Source organism: Pteropus vampyrus, unplaced genomic scaffold (genome assembly GCF_000151845.1).
Source record: "Pteropus vampyrus isolate Shadow unplaced genomic scaffold, Pvam_2.0 Scaffold120, whole genome shotgun sequence".
Lineage (NCBI taxonomy): Eukaryota > Metazoa > Chordata > Mammalia > Chiroptera > Pteropodidae > Pteropus > Pteropus vampyrus.
The window spans coordinates 5,279,957-5,288,075 of NW_011888901.1; positions in this window are offsets into that span (position 1 = coordinate 5,279,957).

The following is an 8,119-nucleotide window of genomic DNA, read 5'->3' on the forward strand; positions in this document are numbered from 1 at the left end:
CCTTTGGTTCCTCTGCATTCCAGATAAAATGCAACTGTAGGAAGAGGGGTTGAGGGAGAGATGCTCCCATCACCCTGTACTGGGTGAATTTGGTTGAACTAACTGTACAGCCTACTGAAACTCAGGGAGGATGGTAGTTCAGTGCTCTGCCCTTGGGTAAGTTACTTAACTTCTTTAAGCCTGTTTTCTCATCTTGTAAATCTGGGTATTAGAGAACCTACCTCGCATAGGTTAAATAATATAAAAGAAATAAAATGTGTCACCTAGCACATAGTAAGTGCTCCACAAGCATTTGGAAGAAAAATTTTAAAAATTCTCTCTATGAAGCAGTCATGGAGAGGTTGGTGGTGGCCCCTGAGGGTTTGGGGGACACTTTGGCCAGCTGTCCCACACGCTTCTCTAAGCCAGGCAGCTCAATTCTTAGCTGCGGTGCGGCCTGAGGGCCCAGGGCTTGTCACTTGGCTTGCTGAAGCAAGTTCTTTCACACACACCCCCATACACACTTTGGCCCGAAAATTCAGCGAGGTTTTTTCTTCCTTCTTCCTTTGTTGTTGTTAGGTTCTGATTACTTCCATCTGGCTGCCGCAGCTCGAGTGGAGTCTCTAAAAACAAAACAAAACAAAACCCTCCCTAAAACACACACATGCATCAACGCTAGAAGGCTGCTTTGCTTCTCGTCAACCTGCGCTCAGATGGCAACACGCGCGAGCCGCGGCCGGGGGTGCCGGCAGGACCCCCGGCACCTGCGAGCGCTGCTGGCTGGAGAAGGTCCACACAGAGCCGGGGTCCTCCTCCTTCCCCCTGTCCCCCGGCTTCCGCCCTGGCGCCCCGAGAAGCGGGCGCACTGAGAGCAGCGACCCGGGCATCTCCCGGTGGAGGGGAAGAGGGAGGTGGAGAGGGAGGGTGATTTCAGAGATTGAAAACAGAGCAGTTCCTGCGCCTCAGCTCCGGTGCTCATCTGACTTGAGTTAGCGACCGCCTCCCCACCCCCACCCCCACCCCCACCCCGCGCCTAAAAAAAGTGTTGGAGATTGGCGCATTCTTTCGCTCTCTGCTTGAACTTTCTTCGTAGGTGTGCTTTCTCTCCTCGGGGCTGAGGAGGAGCGTCCTCGGCCTCCTCCTCGCCTCCGGATCCCCGGGTCTCCCGGGTTCCCTGGGGCGGGTTAGCGCGGCGCGGGCGGGTGCGCAGTGCTGGGTGTGCTGCAGCCGTGCGCGCGGGGGCGCTGCGCCGTCCGGGCGGCGCCGGGATTGCGGGAGTGCCGGAGCTCGCCAGCCGAGGCAGTACGGCTCCGCGGACTTTTTTTCAAACTCCCATCAATGAGACTTCGAGGAGGAGTGGGAGGCGGCGGCGGACGCGGAGGCAGGCTAGGAGGAGCCGGAGGAGCTGGAGGAAGGAGCGCGAGTCGCGCGGCGCGCCGGAGCCTCGGAGAGCTGCCCACCCGCCGGCAGTAGGGGCGGTCCAGCCCCCTCTCGCCTTTCGGTTCCCTCCCCTGGCCCGCCCCGCCCCGCCCCGGCCGGACCGAGACACACGGCAACACGCGGCGCGTCGCCAAGTTGGGATGGGGGTTCGCAGCCACCGCCCAGCGCCCGAGAGGCCACCTGCGTGCTAGAGGCAAACTTTTGTCTCCCTCGGTAAAGTTGCATTGGGTTCTTTTGCTTGCTTTTCGTTGAGAAGTGCCTCCTATCTTGGCCGATCCCGAGCCGGCTCTGACGCTGTGCGGTCCTGGAGGGTCCCTCGGCTGGGTATTCGCGCCACGGCGCGGGGATGGGGGCACCAAACAGAGGGAACCTGGGTACTAGTGGGACGACCCCACTTAGGGTTTTGGCTAAGGCGGGCGGCGAAATAAGCGGGGAGTCCCGGGACTAGGAACTCGTGGTCTGGGAGCGATTTTGCATCTCCCTTCCTACCTGGGGGAAAGAGCCTCTCTTCTACCGGTGCACAGCCGGGCCAGCCCCCGCCTGGTCTCCACCACGCCCGAACCCGGAGCTGTTCTTAAGGGAGGTGGGGGTTAGCACCGGAGGCTGGGATGCTGTGAGGCTCCGGGAGGTCGGCAGTCGGAGTGTGTCTTAGGGGAGTGTGCTGTGTGTGGAGGGGCTGCAGCCAGCCACTTGTAAACTTCTAACTGCACTTCTCCGCACGACGCGTCCCGGAGCCTGCCTTTCTTTCTTCCTCGCTCCTTCCTCCCCCTCATCAGGCCCTGTCGCCTCTTCCCCCTCGGTCAGGCTCTCCTCTTCGACCCCCCTCCTCGCTTCCCTCCTCCACCTCCTCCTCCCTCCCCACCCCTGTCCTCCGCCCCGAAATCCGCTTGACTTCCCGAAGGGATCCGCACATAATCCCTCGCGTGGTCCTTGTGCCCCCCCTCACTTTTATCCCCACCCCCACTCATCATTTCTCCCCGCAACCCCCCCGCTCCAGTCAATCTCTCAACAAGTATATTTGCTGAGGAATTTGAAAAATCCACTACTGCAACTTGATCTGTGTGTGATGGATGGGGAGAGGCGCGGAGATAGTTGGGCGCCAATCCTATTAAGGGTTTAGGGAAGGGAGCGTTTTCCCCGGACGGGGGCGGAGGGGGGACGGGTATTGGGGGTAGGGAGGAGAGGAGGAAGGAGCGTGTGCTTGTGTGTGAGTGAGAGTGCGCCCACCGCGTCGGGGAGCTGGAAATCCACCCAACTCAGCGCCTTTTCAGCCCAGCAGGAATTGCTGTCATTTCCTCGGAAACCCGACTTTTACTGGGTGAAGAGATCGGGATAGAGCCGCGCGCTTCGCCCCGGTGACCGGCGGCAGAGGTGCTCGCGGGCCTTGGCTCCCCGACCCGGGTGCTTCTCCCCACTCCCCCTCTCTTTTGTATAATTTTTATGTGGCTTTCAGAGTTGATCTCGACTGGAGCAGTAGACCTTTCTCTAGCGTGTGGTGCGGTTCCCGGGGGTCTTAGGCGCTCCTCTTGTCTCCTGCTCGGACAGCGCGCTCGGTGCACCGCCTCTGGCGCGGGCTTTGCTGCCCGGTGGCCGCGGCCGAATCCTGGAACCGCTCCCGCCGCCTTCGCCGGGCGTGTGAAGGTTTAATCCCGACGGCTTCAGATAAAGGGAGCAGTTGTAAAACGCTCATATGCTGTTTGCAGATGAGGCTCTGGGGGATGTTGGAGAATTTGAAAGTAAACGTTTCCCTCGCAAGCGGCATAAAATAGTGTTTAAACAAATATTGTATTGGCATGCTCAGGGGGCTCGGTGCCAAAAAGTAAAGTAAATAAACTGTGAAATCCAAAATATACAGCGGTGGAAAGCGGGGCAATAGGCGGGCTAGTCACAAGTCCCCTGATGATGTCTGTTTGTTCTAGCCACCTCACTTATAAGGCCCCTCTCCGCCCATTTCCTTACCTTGGCTGGGAGTGCCCTTTTCTCTTCCTGCTGTCGGAGGCAGGCCTCCCCTGCCTGGCAGCGGCCTTGCAGTTGTTTAGTACGGAGGAAATTCATTGTGTGGCTACCTGGGCTGGTCTCCCAGGGGAGGAGAAGGAACCCTGGCTATACCTGGCTTTGAGTTTTGATGCTTTCTAGGCTTTTCCCAGCTTCTGATCTGCCGTGAGGCAGTAATTCTAGACTGTAGAATCTAGACCAGGCAGATACCTCCCCTCAAGGGCCTCCCTCTTTCTTGATCCTCTGACCTCTTTTCTCCCTCCTCTTTCTTCATGTTGTCTTGCTTTCATTTTCCTAGACTTGCAGCTTCTCCCTCCCACAGCTGAGGGTTAACAGGAAATCGTGCTCTTCCAGATTTAAATTCCTCTCCAACCCAGACATAGGGAAAGTTGTCACTTGTCTGAGAGTTTCAAAGTTAGTTATATTTTGTGAAATGTAGGGTGATTTTGTGTTTCTCCTCTGCTTTGAGAAATATACTTCTTTCGTGAGGTTATTTAGCGATTCTGGGGCGTGGGGATGTAAACTAATGCAGGAAGATCCCATTTGAAGTGAGGAGCCCGCTGCCCAGGAGATAGCCCTCAGGTAAACCGCTGTCCCTTGGTCTGGCATCTGAGTGAGAGACTGGTCAGGGCAGTCTATTTGCAAAGTCATTGGGTGCAAATGAGAATGAGAGGGGAGAAACATTCCCAAATCAGGGCCAGGCTTACCCAGGAACAAAGTGGGACAGTTAGAGACATTTTCATTCTTCCTGGTAATTTTTTGCGGGGAATTTGCACAGGGTTCAGATTCTTTTGGCAAAGCCTCTCAAACTGCTCCCAAACTCACATTGACCCTGGCCGTGGCCTTGGAGGGAATCTTGACTTGGCCCACCTTGAAGTGTGTGTGTGTAGAGTTAGATGAGGCCCTTCTGGCCAGACAGATGGAGTGCCACTCCACTTTCTCAGGGATGCTCTAGCCCACTTGTGGGAGAACATAGAACAGAGGACATCTTTTGAGTTTCCCGGTCAGAAGAGGGGCCCACAGGGCCGCTAGTCAGCTGCTCATTGCCTGGCTTCGGGGGGCTTGGGAGCTGTATACTGTAGCTGGCTTGTTTGCACTGCAGACTGAAAAATACACAAATACTTCATGCTTTTTGTACTCCCACAAGTGCCCTGTACACAGTGCAGCTTGTAGGGCTGGATTAGCAAACCAAGGGATTCAGCAGGCAGGCAGACAAAATTGGATATTTGCCTAATAAACACCCTTCTTCCAGCAGGGCCTGGGGGTGTGGGGGACACTAGAGACTTCACCTCACAGATGCCAGCAATTCCCTTTAAATGAGACCTGGAGGTTGTGTGCACTTTGAAAGCCTGTGTGACCCCTACACACGTGGCTGGCTTGTTAAAGCTCAAAACCCAAGTCCTGTATCCTTGTGTATTCTAGGGGTAGGGCAGCTTGTCTTTTCCTGGCGAAAGTGTGTGTTCAGCAGGGCTTCCTTCATCTGAGTGACGCTCACGCTCACTCATGACCCTGGCCCGAGGGAGGTAGAGCAAACCAGCCTTGCTTCTTTAGGTTGGGGGGTGGTTTCTACCTGTGCCAGGGCCTGTTTCCTGGTGCATGAGTGCTGCTAAGCCAGGTGAACCTCGGGTGGACAGCTGCAGCTGTTCTCACTGGGCTCCAGCCCTTTGAAAAGGAACCCTGGGGAAGCAGTTCCCCTTTCTTCTTTTCAATAAGTGTCAGCAGCATGGACAAATGAAACACACGAAGAATGCCAAAGAGAGAAACTGTATTCTGATTCCAGAAAATTCAGAGAGGCCAAATAGGTGATTATACCAGCAAGCAGAATATGAAGCAATTTCAGTGAACAAGGCTCACAGCTTCTAAAGACCTCAGGAGGAAAGCCGCTCTGCGACTGTTTCTTCAGGCTTGTTTAAAAGCTGATTGGGAAAGGGTCATTTAACGTTGGTGTTTGGTAGTGTCCTTTGGTAAAGAGCAACAGCTTTGTGGTTTTCAAATAAATGTGTGACACCGGATTCATTATTACTCATTTTCTCTAAAATTAATTTGAGTGTTTGCTGTGGAATATAAAGGATTTAAGAAAATAAGTTACTGATCATTGTTTTAATATTCTCAAGGTGACCAAAACATTCTGACCCTACAAAGCTAATATTTAAAGCCCAGGGAAAATACACCGATGATAACAACATATTTTTTGCATAGTTAGTATCTTATTTACCCCAGTTCCTTCATCAACAAAAGCATCCTCAAAAATCCTGTGTGTATTCCGAGTCCAATTTCTTTTATACGAATGGGGGAAAATAACTAATTTAAGATGTGACCAAAGAGTACATATTAAACTGTTTTTGAGATTTTGGATTAAGTTGAATAAGTTAATGTGGTTTTGTGTGTGTGTGCATATGTGTTAAAAAAAAAAAACCCAGGTTGCTGGGCAGAGTGTTTTTAACTGTGAGTGCCCAGTTTCATTCATTAGCATAAGAAAAAAGTTGTAGTGCATTTACTATTGTCTTGAATGAAGAGTTTCAGCAAAGGGAAGGGAAGCCGCAAAGGAGTGATGGTCCATTGAGATTCGTCAGCGGCCCCGGCTTGTCATCTGCCTCTGAAATCTGTGATCGGATATCACTTTTATCTCGCTTTTCCATTCTATGGCCTTTTTCACACGTTCACTTTTGTCAGGGTTTATTGATTATGTTTTTTTCTCTGCAAATCTGTGGAAAATTTAATGAACCAAAAACAGCAGTGAAATAAAGGGGACTTTTTATTCATTAGCACAGGATTGATTTCCCCCCTTGGGCTGAGGGCCCCTGGCCGCCTGCAAACAGGAGAGAGGAGGGTGGGTGGCCCTGCTGCAGGCAGAGGCGGGGCTTCTCCAGACCCTCGGCCTCACTGCAGACCAGCACTGGCTCAGCACATGGACCCTTGTCCCCACTGAACATTACAGCTTGCCCACGATGTCTGTTCCCAGCCAGCCTTAGGCTACCATGCTGCAGATCCCAGCCATATCCAGCAGGATCCTGGCTTAATGGGTGCTCTCTCTCTCTCTCCCTCTCTCCCTTTCCCCCTTTTCCCCTCTCCTCTCCGCCTCTCCTCTTCTCTCTCTCTCTCTCTCTCCCCCTCTCCCCCTCCCCCCCTCCCCCAACCTTACAGACCATTTGAGTGCTTCGGCCTTCCCTGGGACACAGTTAAGTATCTCCCTTACCCCAGCCCCAGCTCTCAAACCCATAATTAAGCAAAGCCCCTGGTGTGATTACGCTGCTTTGCTGACTCTGCAGGGTTTGGAGCTGCTTCCCTCTATGAAACAGGGTGAACTCTTGCTCTTTCAAGAGGCTTTGGGGCATCCTGTGGTATCTGTCTGTCTCTTCCCCCCTCCTCTTCTTTCTCCCTTCTCTTTCCTTTTTGTCTTTTTTTCTTTCCCCATTTTTGTCCCCTTCCACCCTGTCTCTTTCCTCCCTTCTATCTTTTCTTTCCTATTCCTGATGTCTCCCTCTCCGTCTCTTTCCTTTTGCATTTTTTTTTTTATTTCTCTCCCTCTCTCTCTTTCTCCCTGCCTCCTTTGTTTCTCTTTCCAGTCTCCTTTCTCGTCTTTTCCTCTCTCTCTCTTTCTGCTCCCCTCTTCTGTCTCACCTTTCCCTTTCTCTCCCGCTCCTCCGCTCCGTTCTCTTCTGCCTCCCTTCCCCTCCGTCATCAGCCCTGAGGAGGACTGGTCCACGAGGCCAGGATGTGGGGGTGTGGAGGCGGGTGCCTGGCCCATGGACCGTGACTGTGCCCGGGGAGCGCTTCGTGCCCCGATTGCCGGTGCCCCGATTGCCCACGCACCGGCCGCGCCGCGTCCCTCCCACCTGCCTGCCGGCCTGGTCTGTGTCACCCGAACAATGGCCACATTGTCCCGGCTACGCACTGGCAGCCTCTGGCGAGTGGCAGCAGGCAGGACCTTGCTCGTGGCAAGTCGGGAAGAAAGCCAGCGGGCCAGATCCAGAGCGGCTCGCGCCAATGCCTTTGTCGCCAGGGGAGAGACTCGGAGCTGGTCTCAGCGTCCCTGCAGGGAGCAGTCCTCAGGACCCTGTGCCCAACTGGGAAAGGCGCCTTTTCCAAAAGGTGCCCCAGCCATGGACTGCAGCTGACTCCCCTCCCCCTTCCGACTGGCTCACCCTCCCCCTTACCCGGAGAAGGGGTTTCGAGTTTAGTTTACAGTTTGCAGAGTGAATTGAGAACATTTCACCAGAGCAGAGAGAGAGAGGGGCCAAGTTACCAAACTTTTCGTGGCGTCAGAAACTTTTCCTGCAAGGCACACGCGAGACTGTAGCCAGGAAGGCCTCCTTTTGCTCTGTCCCTACTCCAAAGGCTGGAAAGGAATGGTAGCTTCTTAAAATAGTACACCCTCCCCTGCTCCCCATTCGTCTTGACCTGTAGGGATTGGAGACCTCTTAGCGCTCAGAAAAAGAAAGATCTTTGAATGCTTAGGATGTTAAAAGAGCATCTTTCCGAGGTCCAAGCAGATGCTTAGCAATGCTTCTTTGTGTGGTGGACAATGCAATAAGTCAGCCCGACTTTTGAGCCACATTTACAAGGAACTGTAAGAGCCGCTCAAGTACACTTGTGCTAAGTTGAATTGATTGAAATTTAATGGCGGTTAGTGGCGATGAATGGTAATGATTTTCCAGCGTATCTTTGGCATACTTGACATTAATAACTGGAGTGTGTGTGTGTA